The sequence below is a fragment of the Arachis ipaensis genome, chromosome B9 (genome assembly GCF_059453495.1).
Source record: "Arachis ipaensis isolate K30076 ecotype BB chromosome B9, ASM5945349v1, whole genome shotgun sequence".
NCBI classification, from domain to species: domain Eukaryota; kingdom Viridiplantae; phylum Streptophyta; class Magnoliopsida; order Fabales; family Fabaceae; genus Arachis; species Arachis ipaensis.
Genome location: NC_142444.1, coordinates 74,264,703 through 74,285,784, shown reverse-complemented (window position 1 = coordinate 74,285,784; position 21,082 = coordinate 74,264,703). Strand labels below are relative to the sequence as shown.

Genomic DNA, 21,082 nt, shown 5'->3' with positions numbered 1-21,082 from the left:
TCAAAAACAAGAAAATAAAAGAGTGCTCAAGCAAGAACAAGGAAGAAGAGAGATCAATTCCTCTTCCCAATTCTCTAAGATCTAAATTCAAAAGTAAAAAAGCTCAAAAATGAAAATGACAATTAAAAGGAAAATTCCAAGTAAAGTCTAGAGGTGTCAAAAAGGTCCTAATTACATCAAACTAACTCCTATTTATACACTTTCTATTCTTGGATTTTGGAATTTGGATGGGCTTTTGATTTGGTGAAGAAATGAATTAAGTTGGATTTTTAATTCAATTTTCAGCCCAAGGTTTCAACTCCCAGGGGTAAGCTCAGTTGGAAAAACCAACTGAGCACTCCATTGTTGCTGCCCGTGTCATTTGGTGCGCGTGTCCCAGCTCCTTGGTCATTGCGTGACACTAGAGCTTAGTTGGAATTTTGAACTGAGCTCTAGGCCGTGTCATGGTGCGCTAGGCTTGCTCCTTGTTGCGCCAAATTGCTTGTCACAGCCCCCTTGGTTTGCAAAGTTGTGCGCCAAAGTGTGGGGAGCTTGGGGAGGTAGTGCTCAGTTGGAAAAACCAACTGAGCTTTCCTTGGTGGCGCCTTGTTTTCAGCCTCAAGGTCCCAGGTTCAACACTTGGTGGAGGAAGTTTGGAGCAATTTCCTTTGGAAGAGTGGGTGCTTCTTCCTTATGTCTCCAAGAATTCCCAAGTTCGAATCCTAGAGGGAGCAAGTGGAGGCTATTTTTCTTGGAAGGGTTGGACGCTCCTCCCTTGCTTCTCAAAGAGTTCCCAAGTTCGAAACTTGGCCCAAGAATTTTAGCTATTTCTTCTTGATTTCCCTTGCAAGGAGTAGCGTGTGGTTCCAAGTTCGAACCATGGATGAGGCATTTTGGCTATTTTCTTCTCATTTTCATTGCAAGGAGTGTTCCTTGCTTCCTTTAGCTCATGAGTTCGAAACTTGGTGGCTTCACTCATGGGATTTCATCTTGAATTAATTTGGAGAGGTCCTCGATAAAGCTCACTTAGTTAACTGAGCTTTGTACCATTTTCTTGCTTTCTTTAGTGCTCAGTTAACTCTTTGAACTTAGCTTTGTACCTTGCCTTCTCCTTTCATTCCTTGTGAAGCTCATTTCATTTTTCTAACTTAGCCTTCCTTCTTCCTCAATGTTGGCACGCTTTTGCTTCCCTTGGGGCACGCTTTTTGCTTCCTTTGGAATGCCCCTTAGTCCATGCTTTTCTTATTTTCTTCTTTCTTCACCTACAAGCAATCAAATCAACCAATCAAAGTATCACCAAATTCACAAGGTTTATAAATCATTAAAATTCAATTAAATTCAGCTTAAACCTCATGATTTATCATCAATTACATGGTGGTTGATTGATTCAAAGAAGTCATGCATTTTAATTCCAAATTACTTACTTAGAATGCAAGAAAGTGCATAAAATCTAATAAAAACAAAGAAAAAGGCTAGTGAAACTAGGCTAAGATGACTTGTCATCACAACACCAAACTTAAAACTTGCTTGTCCCCAAGCAAGCACTTAAACATAAGAGAAGATAGAATGAAATAGATAAGTATGCATGTCCTTATTAGGCAAATAGTTGAATTTTGTTTATGGGGTTTTATGCAGATCAAAAATAGCTCATTTATTGCTTGCTGTCAAAACAAACAATGTTTCCTTAAGGGTTCACCAAGGTTGCTGCTATGATTCCTTACGTTTTTGCTTAATTCCCTTGTGAGCTTTTTCTTCTTTCTTTTGCATTTCAGAGCTTATTATTTATTAAAGGCTTGGTGTCAAATGTTGCAGTGGCCTTTGGCTTATTTTCACTCAATATTTTTTTTCACCACAGACACATGGCTCACTTCTTTCTTCCTAGGATCATTGATGCCCAGCATCTCTTTGGATTACTAAATGTTTTGTAGCTAGGTTGCTCTTCATTGTGGACTTTCAGTTGGCAATCCCAAATCAGTTGATCTAAGTTGCCAAGTTTTAAAATACTCCTTAGAACCTACTTGTCCAAGCATATCCTAGTACATAAACACCACAGGCATATGTCCTAGGGTCCAAGCTATCGGTGTCTAGCCTTATTGTTTGTTTCTTTGCCAACTTTTGGCTTTTCTTCTTTCCTTTTCTTTCTGTTTTGGTTTATTTTCAAGGGGCTTTCATTAATTGAAGGATCATAGCAGCAAACTAGATTAAGCTTCAAGAAACAAGTCATTCTGCAACATTTATTCCATGAGCTAATAGTTGAATCAAACACACACCACCACTAACTTTCATTCTAGCTTTTGCAACATTGAACAATTACTTTTCTAAATCAAACATCTTTCTTTTATTCAAACAGCAAGGGAGACAAGACAAAGTGTTCAAGCTGATGAGTGATGACAATTATTATGCAGATAACTTTCAAGCAAAAATTATGCAGATTGCTTTGTTTAACATGTACTTCCACTTGCAACTAAATAATCATTCCAGCCAGACATAAAGGACTCTCTGAATTAATTCATTACATAACAACAAGGATCAAGAATAGATACAACCTGTTGAGTTGCAGTTTTCCATTCTTACTTCCATTTGCTCCTTTTGAGTTATAATTCAGGTGTTCTTTTAATTTGTTGGCTATTTTTCTGCCTGCTCCTCAAATGTTGTTTGCTGTTCAACCCTTTTAGGTGTTGGTAAATCTGCAAAGCTTGTGTGTGGGCTCTCGAACTTATTTTGGTGTGTGAACACCAAACTTAGTTCCTTGCCAATATTTCTCATGCAACAAATTATATGTAAACTCTTTTTCTTTTTCAAAAGAAATAAACTAATGATTTGGAAACAGCAAAATAGTTAACTAGTTTACCTAAATGCTCAAAGCTAGCATTATGTAGGGGGTGAGAATATGTTTTATGATGAGATTTTTGGTGGAACACCAAACTTAGAATCCTTCATTCTCCCTTATATTGTTTTGGTGTGCAACACCAAACTTAGCTTTTTGCAATATAGATAAGGCTAATTAACCTCTTTATTGAAATAACTATGGAAAGAAACTACCTCAGGTTGGGTTGCCTGCCAACAAGCGCTCTTTTATTGTCACTAGCTTGACATTCTCTATGTTTGTTCAGTTCAGGTACTGAACTTCCTTTTCCTTGTCCCATTGTCCTCCTAAATAAAGCTTTGCTCTATGTCCATTTGCTGTGAAGTGGCTCTGTGTGGCTTCATCTAGCAGCTCAAGACTTCCATAAGGAAAGACTTTTGTTACTAGATACGGACCTGTCCATTTGGACTTGAGCTTGCCAGGGAAGATCTTGAGCCTTGAGTTATACAGGAGCACTTGCTGTCCTGGCTTGAACTCTTTCTTTGGGATCTTCTTGTCATGCCACCTCTTAGCTCTCTCCTTGTATATCTTAACATTCTCATAAGCTTCTATCTAAACTCATCCAACTCATTTAGTTGTAGCAGCCTCTTTTCTCCTGCTGCTTGACAATCAAGGTTGAGGAGTTTAGTGGCCCAAAAAGCTTTATGTTCAAGCTCCATAGGGAGGTGACAAGATTTTCCATATAATAGCTGAAATGGGGACTTTCCAATGGGAGTTTTGAAAGCTGTCCTGTATGCCCAGAGTGCATCTTCTAACTTCCTGGCCCAATCTTTCCTTGTGCTTCCCACAGTTTTTTCTAGAATTCTCTTCAACTCTCTATTTGCTAATTCAGCCTGACCATTAGTCTGAGGATGGTATGGTGTGGCTACTTTATGGATTACTCCATATTTGTGGAGGAGTTTCTCCATTTGTTTGTTGTAGAAGTGACCACCACCATCACTGACAAGGCCCTTGGGTACTCCATATCTAGTGAAGATATGCTTCTTAAGGAATTGAAGGACAATTTGTGCATCACAAGTGGTTGTGGCTATGGCTTCCACCCATTTTGAGACATACTCTACTGCTACCAAGATGTATCTGAAAGAATAAGAGGGAGGAAAAGGTCCCATGAAATCAATGTCCCATAGGTCAAATAGCTCAACTTCCAAGATGAAATTCTGAGGCATCTCATTCCTTTTTGTCAATCCTCCAGCTCTTTGGCATTCATTGCATTGGTGAACAAACTCTCTGGCATCCTTGAAGATAGTTGGCCCATAGAAACCACTTTGTAATACCTTTGCAGCTATTCTCTCTGGTCCAAAGTGTCCACCATATGCTGAACCATGACAATGCCACAATATGTCCCTCATTTCATTTTCATGGACACACCTCCTAATCATTCCATCAGAGCACCTCTTGAATAAAAAGGGTTCATCCCACAAGAACTTCCTTGCTTCATTGAGCAGCTTCTTCACTTGTTGCTTAGAACATTCTTGAGGTATCTTTCTTCCCACTTTGTAATTTGCTATGTCAGCAAACCAGGGTGTTTGTTGAACTTGGAACAGGTGCTCATCTGGGAAGTTCTCATTTACTTGTTGTGGTTTATCTTGACAGGTTTCTTGTGGTACTCTTGATAAATGATCCGCCACTTGATTTTCACTTCCCTTCCTATCTCTTACTTCAATATCAAACTCTTGAAGTAGCAGCACCCACCTAATAAGCCTTGGCTTTGAATCCTGTTTAGACATTAAATACTTGAGAGCAGCATGGTCAGTGTACACTATAACTTTGGAGCCAATCAAGTATTGTCTAAACTTATCAAATGCATAAACAATCGCCAAAAGTTCTTTCTCAGTGGTTGTATAATTTTTCTATGTTTCATTTAACACTTTGCTGGCATAATATATGACACGGTGCAACTTGTCTTTCTTTTATCCCAGCACAGCACCAATAGCAAGGTCACTTGCATCACACATAAGTTCAAAAGGTAAGTTCCAATCAGGGGGTGTGATGATTGGTGCTGTGCTGAGTCTTCTTTTTAAGGTTTCAAAGGCATGCTTACAGTTGTCATTAAAGATCAAAGGGTTGTCAATCACTAGCAAATTGCTTAATGGCTTTGCTATTTTTGAGAAATCTTTGATGAACCTTCTGTAGAAACCAGCATGCCCAAGAAAACTCCTTACTGCTTTCACATTAACGGGTATAGGAAATTTTTCAATAATTTCTATTTTAGCTTTATCAACTTCTATACCTCTGCATGACACCTTATGCCCAAGAACTATCCCTTCAGGAACCATGAAATGGTATTTTTTCCAGTTTAAGATCAAGTTAGTTTCTTGGCATCTTTTCAAAACAAGAGTTAAATGATGCAACAGGTGTTAAATGAATTTCCAAAGACAGAAAAATCATCCATGAAGACTTCTAAAAATTTTTCAACCATATCTGAGAAAATGGAGAGCATACACCTCTGAAATGTGGCTGGGGCGTTGCACAGCCCAAAGGGCATCCTCCTGTATGCAAAAACTCCAAATGGATATGTGAAGGTAGATTTCTCTTGATCTTTAGGGTCCACCACGATTTGATTGTAACCAGAATACCCATCTAAGAAACAATAATAGGCATGGCCAGCTAATCTTTCCAGCATCTGATCAATGAATGGGAGAGGGAAATGGTCTTTCCTTGTGGTATCATTCAATCTTCTATAGTCTATGCACATCCTCCACCCAGTCACTGTCCTGGTAGGGATCAACTCATTCTTCTCATTGGTGATGACCGTCATTCCTCCCTTTTTTGGTACAACTTGAACCGGGCTCACCCATGAGTTGTCAGAAATTGGGAAAATTATTCCAGCATTCCACAACTTCATGACTTCCTTTTGAACTACCTCCTTCATGGCTGGGTTGAGCCTTCTTTGGGGTTGGACCACAGGCTTTGATTCTTCTTCCAGCAAAATTTTATGCATACAAATGGCTGGGTTAATACCTTTGATATCGTCAATTGTCCACCCCAAGGCTGCTTTGTGAGCTTTCAACACTTCAATCAGCTTTGTTTCTTCTTCCATATTCAAGGAGGAGTTAATGATCACTGGTAGGGTCTCTTCCTCTCCCAGGAACACATATTTGAGGTGAGGGGAAAGAGGTTTCAATTCCTGCTTTGGCTTCTCTTTCTCCTTGTCTTCACTAGAGATTTCTACCACCTCTTCTTCCTGTTGCTCATGACAAGTGGCTTCTAACATTTCCTCCACTAGACTTTCTATCATGTCCACCTTTATGTAATTTTCTTGTTCAGGAGGGTGTTGCATTGATTTGAAGACATTGATGACCATTTGCTCATTATGTACTCTAAAAATCATCTCTCCCTTCTCTACATCAATAATGGCTCTGGCTGTGGCTAAAAATGGCCTTCCCAAGATGATTGAGTTGTTTTCTTCTTCCTCTGCATCCAGAATTACGAAGTCTGCTGGGAAGATAAACTCCCCAACCTTCACTAACAGGTTTTCCACAATGCCATTGGGTGTCTTGATTGATCTGTCAGCCATCACCAAAGACATCCTGGTAGGTTTGAGTTCCTCTATGGCAAGCTTTCTCATCATTGATAGTGGCATCAGATTGATGCTAGCACCAAGGTCACAGAGAGCTTTGTCTAGGGTTATTTTGCCTATGGTACATGAAACTACAAAGCTCCCTGGATCTTTAAGCTTTGGTGGGATGACTCCTTGAATCACAGCACTACATTCTTCAGTGAGAAGTATGGTTTCTTTCTCTTGCCAACTCCTCTTTTTGTTGATGAGTTCTTTTAAGAACTTTGCATACAGGGGCATTTGCTCAAGTGCTTCAGCTAAGGGAATATTGATCTCCAATTTCTTGAAGATTTCAAGAAATTTTGGAAAGTGTTGGTCCTTAGTCTCTTTGTTGAACCTTTGAGGATATGACAAGGGTGGTGTGAAGTTCACTCCCTGCCTTTGTTCCTTGGTTGGCTCTTTAATTGCTTCCTTCTCTTTCCTTGATTTTTGTGGCTGATCTTCCCTTTCTTTGAGCTCTTCTGAGGTCTGCTTTCTTGCTGTTACATCTTCATCATTGGCTCTCTCTTCTTCAGCTTGTTTCTTGTCACTTTCCTTTGGCTTCTTGGTTGCTTCTTCATTTTTCACCAGAATTTTTCCACTCCTCAGTTGTATTGCCTTGCACTCTTCTTTTGGATTAGGAATGGTGTCACTTGGTAGTGAGCTTGATGGCCTTTCAATGGTAATTTGCTTGGAGAGTTGTCCAATTTGCCTTTCCATATTTTTCATGGAGGCTTCTTGGTTCCTCAATGTCATCTCTTGATTTTTCATCATCTTTTCCATTAAGAGCTCCAAGTTGTTAATCCTCTGAGAGTCTTGTGAGATTGGTTGATTGTGGGGTGTTAAGGGTGGAGGATAAGTGTTTTGATTTGAGGTTTAGTTATTGGATGGATGATGGTTAGAATTGGGGTAGGTGTTTTGTGGTTTTCTGTATGTGGCTTGGCTATTGTTTTGTTGGTTGTTTTGGTTTGTGTTTTTCCAATTGTTTTGGTTTGAGTTTCTCTGCCATGGCTGTTGAGTTTGATTGTGGTTGTCTCCCCATCTAAGGTTGGGATGGTTCTTCCATGAAGGGTTGTAAGTATCACCATAGACTTCATTTGGCCCAGAATTTTGGTTGTGCATGTACTGGACTTGTTCTTACTGCTGCTCCTCTTGAGTTTCTTCATTTTGCCCCTATGTGGATGATGGTTGGCTTGTGTTGACTGCTGCAACTTGGATGCTATCAATCCTCTTGGCCATTTGCTCAAATTGATGTTGAATTTGCTGCTGCAATATTTTGTTTTGAGCTAGGATTGAGTCCACTCCTTCCAACTCCATCACTCCTTTCCTTTGTGATGGTTGGCGTTGCCTTTGGTGAGCAAAGAAATATTGATTGTTGGCCACCATATCAATGAGATTTTGGACTTCCTCTGCCGTTTTCATTAGTTGGAAAGAGCCTCCTGCTGAATAATCCAAAGCCTCTTGATATTTCAGTGTCAAGCCTTCATAGAAATTCTGCAATCTGTCTCACTCACTGAACATTCCTGGTGGACACTTCCTGATTAGAGCTTTGTATCGTTCCCATGCCTCATACAAGGGTTCAGCATCCATTTGTGTGAATGTTTGCACTTCAGTCTTCAATCTAATAACTCTTTGAGGTGGGTAAAACTTGGCAAGGAACTTGGTTACTAGATCATCCCAATTGTTGATGCTGTCTCTTGGGAAGGATTCCAACCATTGAGTGGCTTTGTCTCTGAGAGAAAATGGAAATAGCAGTAGCTTGTAACTATCAGGGTGCACACCATTGGTTTTGACAGTGTCACAAATCCTCAAGAAGGTGGACAAGTGTTGGTTAGGGTCTTCAAGTGGTCCTCCTCTATAAAAACAATTGTTTTGAACCAAGGTGATGAGTTGTGGCTTTAGTTCAAAGTTATTTGCATTAACATTTAGGGTAAGAATGCTACTCCCACAATGTCTAGGATCTGCACATGTGTAGGAAGCCAAAACTCTTCTCTGTGGTGGATTATTGTTGTTATTGGCTGTCCCTTCTGCTCCATTTGGTGGATTTGTTAAGTGTTCCTCCATATCCTGGAATTCTTCTTCTGACTCCTCTTCTCCAACAATGTTTTTCCCTCTTTCAGCTCTTCTTAATCTCCTGAGGGTTCTTTCGTCTTGTTCACAAAAAGTGGGTGTAATTCTCCTTGTACCTGACATACAACCAAAGCATAAGAATCACACAACACCAGAAAGGCAATAACACTTCAATCCATTGCTGAAGTGAAATGCTAGTTGGATTAAGCAAAAATTCAAACAGTTAGTGTGTTAGTCAAAAATTAAAGAAACAGAAAAATAAAAAGTGCTTGATCTAAATCTCCACTTCACTTAATCATTGTCAATCTAATCAATCCCCAGCAACGGCGCTAAAAACTTGATGTGTGGAAAACGATCCAACACAAAACTCACCGGCAAGTGGACCGGGTCGCATCAAGTAATAATAACTCACATGCGTGAGGTCGATCCCACAGGGATTGAAGGATTGAGCAATTTTAGTTTAGTGGTTGATTTAGTCAAGCGAATCAAGTATTGGTTGAGTGGTTTATGCTTTGTAGAAACTAAATTGCATGAAATGTAAAAGGGAAAGGGGAAATTGCAGTAAATTAAAGAGCAGGAAAGTAAAGGAGCTGAATCTTAAAGTGCAAGTAAATTAAATTGCAGAAACATAGATTGCAAGTAATGTAAATGGTTGAAGCTTAAAGTGCAAGAAACATAAATTGCTTGAATTGTAAAAGGGATTGGGAGTTGGGATTGCAGAAATTAAACAAGAACAAGTAAATTGCATTAAACATAAAAGAGAAAATTGAATTGCAGTGAAGTAGATCTTAAACAGAAGAGTAAAATGCCTTGAAGAATTTAAAAAAACAGGAAAGCAATACTTAATTTGCAGCAAAGTAAAAGAGATTGAAGATCTCAGGAGTGGAAGAGACTAGATAACAAGTCTAGATCTCAAATCCTTCCTTGATCCAACAAGAACAATTGCAAAAGAAAATGAAAAGTAAATTGTAGAAGAGTAGAAGAAGATGCAGTAAATAGAGATTGAAATTCAATTATGCAGAAGAAGTAAACAAGAGATCCCAAGGTGAGATTGAAATAGAAGTTCTTCAACTCTTCACCCAAGATCAAAAACAAGAAAATAAAAGAGTGCTCAAGCAAGAACAAGGAAGAAGAGAGATCAATTCCTCTTCCCAATTCTCTAAGATCTAAATTCAAAAGTAAAAAGCTCAAAAATGAAAATGACAATTAAAAGGAAAATTCCAAGTAAAGTGTAGAGCTGTCAAAAAGGTCCTAATTACATCAAACTAACTCCTATTTATACACTTTCTATTCTTGGATTTTGGAATTTGGATGGGCTTTTGATTTGGTGAAGAAATGAATTAAGTTGGATTTTTAATTCAATTTTCAGCCCAAGGTTTCAACTCCCAGGGGTAAGCTCAGTTGGAAAAACCAACTGAGCACTCCATTGTTGCTGCCCGTGTCATTTGGTGCGCGTGTCCCAGCTCCTTGGTCATTGCGTGACACTAGAGCTCAGTTGGAATTTTGAACTGAGCTCTAGGCCGTGTCATGGTGCGCTAGGCTTGCTCCTTGTTGCGCCAAATTGCTTGTCACAGCCCCCTTGGTTTGCAAAGTTGTGCGCCAAAGTGTGGGGAGCTTGGGGAGGTAGTGCTCAGTTGGAAAAACCAACTGAGCTTTCCTTGGTGGCGTCTTGTTTTCAGCCTCAAGGTCCCAGGTTCAACACTTGGTGGAGGAAGTTTGGAGCAATTTCCTTTGGAAGAGTGGGTGCTTCTTCCTTATGTCTCCAAGAATTCCTAAGTTCGAATCCTAGAGGGAGCAAGTGGAGGCTATTTTTCTTGGAAGGGTTGGACGCTCCTCCCTTGCTTCTCAAAGAGTTCCCAAGTTCGAAACTTGGCCCAAGAATTTTAGCTATTTCTTCTTGATTTCCCTTGCAAGGAGTAGCGTGTGGTTCCAAGTTCGAACCATGGATGAGGCATTTTGGCTATTTTCTTCTCATTTTCATTGCAAGGAGTGTTCCTTGCTTCCTTTAGCTCATGAGTTCGAAACTTGGTGGCTTCACTCATGGGATTTTATCTTGAATTAATTTGGAGAGGTCCCCGATAAAGCTCACTTAGTTAACTGAGCTTTGTACCATTTTCTTGCTTTCTTTAGTGCTCAGTTAACTCTTTGAACTTAGCTTTGTACCTTGCCTTCTCCTTTCATTCCTTGTGAAGCTCAGTTCATTTTTCTAACTTAGCCTTCCTTCTTCGTCAATGTTGGCACGCTTTTGCTTCCCTTGGGGCACGCTTTTTGCTTCCTTTGGAACGCCCCTTAGTCCACGCTTTTCTTATTTTCTTCTTTCTTCACCTACAAGCAATCAAATCAACCAATCAAAGTATCACCAAATTCACAAGGTTTATAAATCATTAAAATTCAATTAAATTCAGCTTAAACCTCATGATTTATCATCAATTACATGGTGGTTGATTGATTCAAAGAAGTCATGCATTTTCATTCCAAATTACTTACTTAGAATGCAAGAAAGTGCATAAAATCTAATAAAAACAAAGAAAAAGGCTAGTGAAACTAGGCTAAGATGACTTGTCATCAGGACCTCAAGGACAAGTAAAGCTCTTGTCAAGAGCTCAAAGGCTCTTACAAAGAGCTTTGTTCTCTTGTCATAAGGGAAGGGCGCGCAACACTTTAGGAAGGAAAGGGAACCAAAGCTCTTGGCCAAAGCTCTTGCCAAGAGCCGAACCTTCCCCTGGGAGGTGCACCATGGGCCAAAAATTCATCAAAAATTCAAATTAATTCATTTCTTCACCAAATTTTAGAGCCCACCTAAATTCTTAGATCCAATTTAGGAAGTGTATAAATAAGTGTTAGTTTGATTTAGAAAGGACCTTTTTACTTACTTTGAAATTTTCTTTTGCTTCTTTGAATTTCCATTTTTGTAATTTTGAGAGCTCTTTACTTTGAACTTGGATCTTGGAGAATTAGGAAGGAGAATTGATCTCTCTTCTTCCTTGTTCTTGCTTGAGCACCCTTTACTTTTCGTCTTGGATCTTGGGTGGAGAATTGAAGAAATTCTGTTTCAGTCTCACCTTGAGATCTCTTGTTTACATTTACTGCATAATTCAATTTCTGTTTACTGCTTCATCTTCTTCTCTTTCTGCAATTTACTTTTCTTTATTTCTTTTGCAATTGTTCTTGTTGGATCAAGGAAGGATTTGAGATCTAGACTTGTTTTCTAGTCTCTTCCACTCCTGAGATCTTCAACATCATTTTAATTGCTGCAAATTAAGCATCACTTTCTGTTTTAATTTCTCAAGCATTTCTACTTTTCTGTTTAGATCTACTTTACTTCAATTCACCTTCTACTCTTCTGTTTTGTTGCAATTTACTTCTGCTTGTTTAATTTCTACAACCCCAGCTCCCTGAACCCTTTTATAATTCAAGCAATTTACATTTCTTGCACTTTAAGATTCAGTTATTTACATTTCTTGCAATCTAAGTTTCTGCAATTTAATTTACTTGTTCTTTAAGATTCAACACTTTTACTTCTTGTTCTCTTTAATTTACTGCAATTCTTCCCTCTCCCTTTGCAATTCATGCAATTTAGTTTCTACCAAATACAAACCACTCAACCAATACTTGATTCGCTTGACTAAATCAACCACTAAACTAAAATTTCTCAATCCTTCAATCCCTGTGGGATCGACCTCACTCATGTGAGTTATTATTACTTGATGCGACCCGGTACACTTACCGGTGAGTTTTGTGTTGGATTGTTTTCCATACATCAGTTGGTAGAATGAATTGTATGGATCTTAGAGGAAACTTTGTGTTGAGGCCTAATCAAGTGATGAATACTCTTCCAGGTATGCTCTGGAAGCACAATCAAGTGATAATGTCCTTGAATAATTAGAACGTGAATCATTGCATTTTCCTTCCCAGCCATCATTTGTGTACGTGCCATAACAATATGAGTCACTTTGTGGCTCTGGAAAATGTTCATGCTCTTTCATTCCTTGGTGATACTCTCATCCACCATGAGGATAATGATATGAATCATTTTGTGGTGGTGGTTAGTATCCCATATGATTCTCTTGATCATCTTGTGTCTCTGAAGCAAATCTCCATGAATTGGAGTGCTCATAATTTGTATTTTCTTGGTGATATTCCCAGCCACCATTAGAGATTGGTGATGGTGGGTAATATCCCATAAAATTAGTTTGATCATAAGATGAGTTGAACTCCATTTGAATTTTGGAAAATACAACACCAAGGAAAATTGAAATTACTCATATCAGAGATGAGAATTTCTTAGTGAGGAAAAAACTCAAACACCTTGGTTTCAATTTAAAATAAAAAACATAAATAAAGAAAATGCTTGATCTAGACTTCTCACCCACTTAATCATTGTTGATCTAAATCAATCCCTGACAACGGCGCCAAAAACTTGATGGTGTTTTTGTGGAAAAATGAATTTCCAAACACACAAATACTAACCGGCAAGTATACCGGGTCGTATCAAGTAGTAAAACTCACTTAGAGTGAGGTCGATCCCACAGGGATTGATGGATCAAGCAACTTTAGTGGGTGATTAGTTTAGTCAAGCTAACATTGAGTGAATTGTGTGAAGTTGATCAATAGAAAGTAAATTGCGAGAATTATAAAGTTGCAGAAAGTAAAATTGGACAGAAGCTTAAAGAGCAAGAAATGTAAATTGCAAGAATCTTAAATGACAAGAAATGTAAATTGCATCAAATGTAAAAGGGATGGGTGCTGGAAATTAAAGAGAGCAATGAAGTAGAATTAAGAACAATTGACAGAAAAGGAAAATACAAGAAAGTAAATCAAGCTCACAGCAAACTCAATGTAAATTGGCAGAATGTAAATTTGCAGAGAAATAGTATGTAGAAAAGTAAACCAGCAAGAAGACTTAGATCAAATCTCAAAGAGAAATTAACAATTTCAATGAAATAGTAAAAACAGAAAGGAAGCTAAGATCTCAATTGCTCTCTCAATCAAAACAGAAAGGAAATTTGCAAAGGAAGGAAAGTGAAACAGAAAGGAAAAGAAAACTCCAATGTGATCTTCAATTCTCAAATTCAACAAGGAAAATTAAAAGAGAGAGAGCTATTCTATCCTACTCCTATTGCTCCCTAATAGAGCTAGCCTTCTCTCATGAAATGAGAATGATGCCTTTATATAGGCTTTCTACAAAATGAAAATGAAATTAAAAATAAATTACAAAATAAAATAAATTCCTAAGCTAATTAATCCTTGTGCCTTTGAGTGATGATAATGGGCTTAGCTTGCTTTGGATTTGAGGAAGAGTGGATCTGGATGGCCTTGGTTCAATTGGTGAAGAATTGAATTAAAATGAAATTTTATTGAATTTTTGGCCCATGGGTGTTGCTCCCAGGGCAATGCTCAGCTCTCCCCAAGAGCGCAACATCCAAGCCTTGCCAAGTCTTGTGCGTGCAACATTGCTCCCTGACCGTGTCACACTTGCAAGGAATAAGGAAAGTAGCGCTCTGCTCTTGGCAAGAGCGGAGCACTCCTTTTGCTTGGGTGAGGTCCCAAGTTCGAAACTTAGTGGGAGCACTTCTCCATGCTATGTTCCTCATTTTTTTCTTAGTGAAGCACGACAATGCTCTCCAAGAGAGCGGAGCACAATAATGATGTAGAGCGCTACTTTGCTTTGGAGTGAGGCTCCAGCTTCGAACCTTGGTGGAAGCATTGGACGATTTTTTTACTTGTTTTTTGCCCTTAAAGATGCATTTCACTCGTACCTCAATTTCATGCCAAATATGGATTGCCATACATCGTTGGAAAGTTCTGAATGTCAGCTTTCCAACGCAATCAGAAGCACATCAATCGGACATCTGTAGCTCAAGTTATAGCCCTTTGAAGGAGGCATGGTCATGCTGTGAGCGCCCAAGCTTAACTTAGTGAAAATTCTTGCTTCCAAGTTGAAATTGCATCACGATGATGGGCAAGAGCGGAGCTTTGTGTGCTGATTGCCTATTCTCCTTTAATTTGGCCATAAAAGCGTGGCCTAAGCCTCCAAAGTGTGCTCCAACTTCAAAGTGTGTCCCAAAGCTCTTTTTTTCTCCTTTTTAACTTATTTTGTGCTTCTTTGCTTCTTTTTCTTCTTATTTCCTACAAGATTTATAAAATTTAAAAGATCAAAGAAATATACCAATTAGGCACAAAAGCATTCAATATTCAAGCACAAATTATCAATTTCTTGTATGAAAAAGCATAGAAAAATATGACATGTTGGCATGTCATCAGCAGCATTATCCGAAGAATAAAAAAATAAAAAATATTTTTAAAAAAATTTAAAAATTTTAAAAAACTAAATTTTTATTTTTGAAAATTTAAACTATATGATTAATTTTTTTTATTTCAATTAGAAAAATAAAATAAAGTCCAACAATATCTGTTAAATAACAGAGTTGTAAATTTATTTTTTTAATTTTTAAACTTAAAAAATAATTTTTTTCTAATTGTATAAAAAATAAAAAATTCCAAATTATTCAAAAAATAAAAAAATTAAAATTTTAAATTTTTTAAATTAATCTATTCTTAATTTGTGAACAAGTGCAGCAAAAAAAGTCAACTGTCCAGGTGTAGTCTTATCTGGTGAATAAAAAATAAAAAATTAGTCTTATCTGGTGAATAAAAAATAAAAAATATTCTTAAAAAAATAAAAATTTTAAAAAACTAAATTTTTTATTTTTTAATTTTTAAATTATATTATTAAATATTTTTTATTTAAATTAGAAAAATAAAATAAAGTTTGGCAATATCCAGTAAACAAAAGCTCTGTAAATTTTTTATTTTTGTTTAAAGGTTTAAACTAAAAAATAAATTTTTTTCTAATAGAAGAAAAATAAAAAATTCCAAAAATATTCTAAAACTAAAAAAATTGAAAAATAAAAAATTTTAAATTTTTAAATTCATTTATTCTTATTTTGTGAACATGTGCAGCAAAAAAAAGACAATTTTTTGAGTGCAGCATTATCCGGAGAATAAAAAAATAAAAATATTTTTAAAGAAATTAAAAACTTTAGAAAACTAAATTTTTTATTTTTGAAATTTTAAATTATATGATTAATTTTTTTTCAATTAGAAAAATAAAATAAAATCCAACAATATCTATTAAATAACAGAGTTGTAAATTTATTTTTTTAATTTTTAAACTTAAAAAATATTTTTTTTCTAATTGTAAAAAAATAAAAAATTCCAAGTTATCCAAAAAATAAAAAAATTAAAATTTTAAAATTTTAAATTAATCTATTCTTAATTTGTGAACAAGTGCAGCAAAAAAAAGTCAACTGTCAGGGTGTAGTCTTATCCGGTGAATAAAAAGATAAAAAATTATTTTTAAAAAAATTAAAAATTTTAAAAAAATAAATTTTTTATTTTTGAATTTTAAAATTATATGATTAATTTTTTTATTTAAATTAGAACAATAAAATAAAGTCCATCAATATTTGGTAAATAACAGATCTGTAAATTTATTTTTTTTAATTTTTAAACTAAAAAAATAAATTTTTTTCTGATTGTAAAAAATAAAAGATTCCAACAATATCCAAAAAATAAATAATTAAAATTTTAAATTTTTTAAATTAATTTATTCTTAATTTGTGAACAAGTGGAGCAAAAAAAAAGTTAACTATCCGGGTGTAGCATTATTCGGTGAATAAAAAGATAAAAAAATATTTTTAAAAATATTAAAATTTAAAAAAAAATTTTATTTCTCAATTTTTAAATTATATGATTAATTTTTTTATATAAATTAGGAAAATAAAATAAAGTCCAGCAATATCTGGTAAATAACAGATTAGTAAATTTAATTTTTTTTAATTTTAAACTAAAAAAATAAATTTTTTTCTAATTTTAAAAAATAAAAAATTCCAACGATATCTAAAAAATAAAAAAATTAAAATTTTAAATTTTTTAAATTAATTTATTCCTAATTTGTGAATAAGTGCAGCAAAAAAAGTCAACTATCTAGTTGTAGCATTATCCGGTGAATAAAAAGATAAAAAAAATTTAAAAATTAAAAATTTTAAAAAACTAAATTTTTTATTTTTGAATTTTTAAATTATATGATTAATTTTTTATTTTTATTAGAAATATAAAATAAAGTCAAGCATATTCTAGTAAATAACAGATCTGTAAATTTATTTTGTTTATTTTTAAACTAAAAAAATAATTTTTTTCTAATTGTAAAAAAATAAAAAATTTTAACAATATCCAAAAATAAAAAAATTAAAATTTTAAATGTTTTTAATTAATTTATTTTTAATTTGTGAACAAGTGCAACAAAAGAAAGTCAACTGTCCGTGTGATGCATTATCCAGTGAATAAAAAATAAAAAATATTCTTAAAAAAATAAAAATTTTAAAAAACTAAATTTTTTATTTTTAAATTTTTAAATTATAATATTAAATATTTTTTATTTAAATAAGAAAAATAAAATAAAGTTTAGCAATATCTATTAAATAACAAATCTGTAAATTTTTTATTTTTGTTTAAAGTTTTAAACTAAAACATAAATTTTTTTTCTAATAGTAGAAAAATAAAAAATTCCAAAAATATTCAAAAACTAAAAAAATTGAAAAATAAAAAATTTTAAATTTTTTTAAATTAATTTATTCTTATTTTGTGAACAAGTGCAGCAAAAAAAAGTCAATTTTCTGAATGCAGCATTATCCGGAAAATAAAAAAATAAAAAATATTTTTAAAAAAATTTAAATTTTTAAAAAACTAAATCTTTATTTATGAAAATTTAAATTATATGATTAATTTTTTTTTCAATTAGAAAAATAAAATAAAGTCCAACAATATCACTTAAATAACAGAGTTGTAAATTTATTTTTTTAATTTTTAAACTTAAAAAATAATTTTTTTCTAATTGTATAAAAAATAAAAAATTCCAAATTATTCATAAAATAAAAAAAATTAAAATTTTAAATATTTTAAATTAATCTATTCTTAATTTGTGAACAAGTGCAGCAAAAAAAGTCAACTGTCCGGCTGTAGTCTTATCTGGTGAATAAAAAGATAAAAAAATATTTTAAAAAAATAAAAAATTTTCAAAAATTAAATTTTTTATTTTTAATTTTTAAATTATATTATTAAATATTTTTTATTTAAATTAGAAAAATAAAATAAAGTTTGGCAATATCCAGTAAACAAAAGATCTATAAATTTTTTATTTTTGTTTAAAGTTTTAATCTAAAAAATAAATTTTTTCTAATAGAATAAAAATAAAAAATTCCAAAAATATTATAAAACTAAAAAAATTGAAAAATAAAAAATTTTAAATTTTTTAAATTAATTTATTCTTATTTTGTGAACAAGTGCAGCAAAAAAAAGATAATTTTCTGAGTGCAGGATTATCCGGAGAATAAAAAAATAAGAAATATTTTTAAAAAAATTAAACATTTTAGAAAACTAAATTTTTTATTTTTGAAATTTTAAATTATATGATTAATTTTTTTATTTCAATTAGAAAAATAAAATAATGTCCAACAATATCTATTAAATAACAGAGTTGTAAATTTATTTTTTTAATTTTTAAACTTAAAAAATAATTTTTTTCTAATTGTAAAAAAATAAAAAATTCCAAGTTATCCAAAAAATAAAAAAAATTAAAATTTTAAATTTTTTAAATTAATCTATTCTTAATTTGTGAACAAGTGCAGCAAAAAAAGTCAACTGTTAGGGTGTAGTCTTATCCGGTGAATAAAAAGATAAAAAATTATTTTTAAAAAAAATTAAAAATTTTAAAAAAATAAATTTTTTATTTTTGAATTTTAAAATTATATGATTAATTTTTTTATTTAAATTAGAACAATAAAATAAAGTCCATCAATATTTGGTAAATAACAGATCTGTAAATTAAATTTTTTAATTTTTAAACTAAAAAAATAATTTTTTTTTCTAATTGTAAAAAATAAAAGATTCCAACAATATCCAAAAAATAAAAAAATTAAAATTTTAAATTTTTTAAATTAATTTATTCTTAATTTGTGAACAAGTGGAGCAAAAAAAAGTTAACTATTCGGGTGTAGCATTATTCGGTGAATAAAAAGATAAAAAAATATTTTTAAAAATATTAAAATTTTTAAGAAAATAAATTTTTTATTTCTGAATTTTTAAATTATATGATTAATTTTTTTTATATAAATTAGAAAAATAAAATAAAGTCCAGCAATATCTGGTAAATAACAGATTAGTAAATTTAATTTTTTTTAATTTTAAACTAAAAAAATAAATTTTTTTCTAATTTTAAAAAAAATAAAAAAATTAAAATTTTAAATTTTTTAAATTAATTTATTCTTATTTTGTGAACAAGTGCAACAAAAAAAAGACAATTTTCTGAGTGCAGGATTATCCGGAGAATAAAAAAATAAGAAATATTTTTAAAAAATTAAACATTTTAGAAAACTAAATTTTTTATTTTTGAAATTTTAAATTATATGATTAATTTTTTTATTTCAATTAGAAAAATAAAATAATGTCCAACAATATCTATTAAAACAAAAATTCTAGAAAAAATAATCAATGCCATATATGATTGGTCATCTAATCGTGGTTATCTGGATGCTTTTTATGGAAGTTTTTTCATTACAAATGTAAGAAAATTAGCTAAAATAAATCATTATATTGATAGACAAGTAATTGATGCAATTCCAAATGGAATTGGTATCTTAAGTTTTTTTATGGGAGAGGCTATAAAATATATTGGGGGTGGATGAATTTCTTCATATATATATATATATATATATATTATTATCTTTTTTATTCATTCTTTTAGTAATTTGCTCTCTTTTTTTAGATGTTTACTAATCTGACTAATATGGAACTTGGTAAGACAAGGGGGTTAAATAACTGAAAAATAAGATTAGTAAAGAATATTCTTTGAATGCTAAATTTACGTATTGAATTCTTTTTCTTGTCCCCATAATTCAAAAAGTTTTTTTATTATTGCCGAAGAAATGAAATAAAAGATAGGGTAGAGGTATGACAGTTATTATATGAGGTCTACCCAATGCTAGATGCAAAGGCGCATAATAGATCGATATGAACATGATGAGCTGTCCCGTAATAAACCCAACTGTTGCTGATAGTTTCTTCTCGGTCCCTTCTTGCATAATCCGAGCTCGAAGAAGGAAGAGATAAGAGGGCCCTATGGAGAATGTGCTCAGAAATCCATAATAGAGTCCGACCACAACGGCCGAATTCATTATCTTCATGCATAAGTATACTAGATTATCTAGTATAAAAGATTGAAAAATCATCGCAAACCTCTGTTTTTTATTATCTTCTGTTTTTTATTATCTATTGCAATCTCTGGATTATTATCTAATTTTCAATCCATATATTTATATAATGATTTTTCAACCTTCCATATTTCTATATAGAAATAGAAAGAGATAGACTAGAAACGACATCTCTTATCTCACTGACACCAAAGAGGGGGATCTAAAATGAGTGGAATTTTGATATGGGTGGAATATAATGAAATAGAGCCACTTTGAGGTTCCCTTTGAAATGAGGCATGGAACGGAGCCATTGCGAAGAAGTTCCAGGAGTTACGAAGGAAACTTCGAGCTCATATTGGTCATGGGTTGAGAACGGGAATTGAACTCTATGAGATCAAATTTCCCGTTGTTCCTCAATAGCTCAGTGGTAGAGCGGTCGGCTGTTAACTGACTGGTCGTAGGTTCGAATCCTACTTGGGGAGGTTTGGTTCATTCCGAATTCTTGAATTCGAAATGAAAGGGTTGGGTTCGCTTTGACCGTTAAAAGTAGGTAACCCGTTCCCCCTGTCTTTTGTTTGTCTCTATTGCATTCTATCTCATCATATCCCGTTCGGTTCTGCGATATTTGAGAATCGCCGTCAATACCTCGGTGTAGGTTCGGGATACTCCCTTGTTCCACAGTCCGGGGCTATTTAAACTAACCAATTCAGAATTCTCCGATGTACTAGTATTAGCAATAGCAAGTGCATCGTTGTAAATTTATTTTTTTAATTTTTAAACTTAAAAAAATAATTTTTTTTCTAATTGTAAAAAAATAAAAAATTCCAAGTTATCCAAAAAATAAAAAAATTAAAATTTTAAATTTTTTAAATTAATCTATTCTTAATTTGTGAACAAGTGCAGCAAAAAAAAGTCAACTGTTAGGGTGTAGTCTTATCCGGTGAATAAAAAGATAAAAAATTATTTTTAAAAAAAATTAAAAATTTTAAAAAAATAAATTTTTTATTTTTGAATTTTAAAATTATATGATTAATTTTTTTATTTAAATTAGAACAATAAAATAAAGTCCATCAATATTTGGTAAATAACAGATCTGTAAATTAAAATTTTAAATTTTTTAAATTAATTTATTCTTAATTTGTGAACAAGTGGAGCAAAAAAAAGTTAACTATCCGGGTGTAGCATTATTCGGTGAATAAAAAGATAAAAAAATATTTTTAAAAATATTAAAATTTTTAAGAAAATAAATTTTTTATTTCTGAATTTTTAAATTATATGATTAATTTTTTTATATAAATTAGAAAAATAAAATAAAGTCCAGCAATATCTGGTAAATAACAGATTAGTAAATTTAATTTTTTTTAATTTTAAACTAAA

The 21,082-nt window shown here is 32.7% G+C and overlaps 1 non-coding gene across 1 annotated transcript; it reads left to right on the top strand.

Moving 5' to 3' along the window:
- Nucleotides 1-20,115: 20,115 nt before the first annotated feature.
- Nucleotides 20,116-20,187, top strand: TRNAN-GUU (transfer RNA asparagine (anticodon GUU)). Its single transcript has one exon. It is a non-coding gene; the product is annotated as a tRNA-Asn (tRNA).
- The last annotated feature ends 895 nt before the right edge of the window (nt 20,188-21,082 follow it).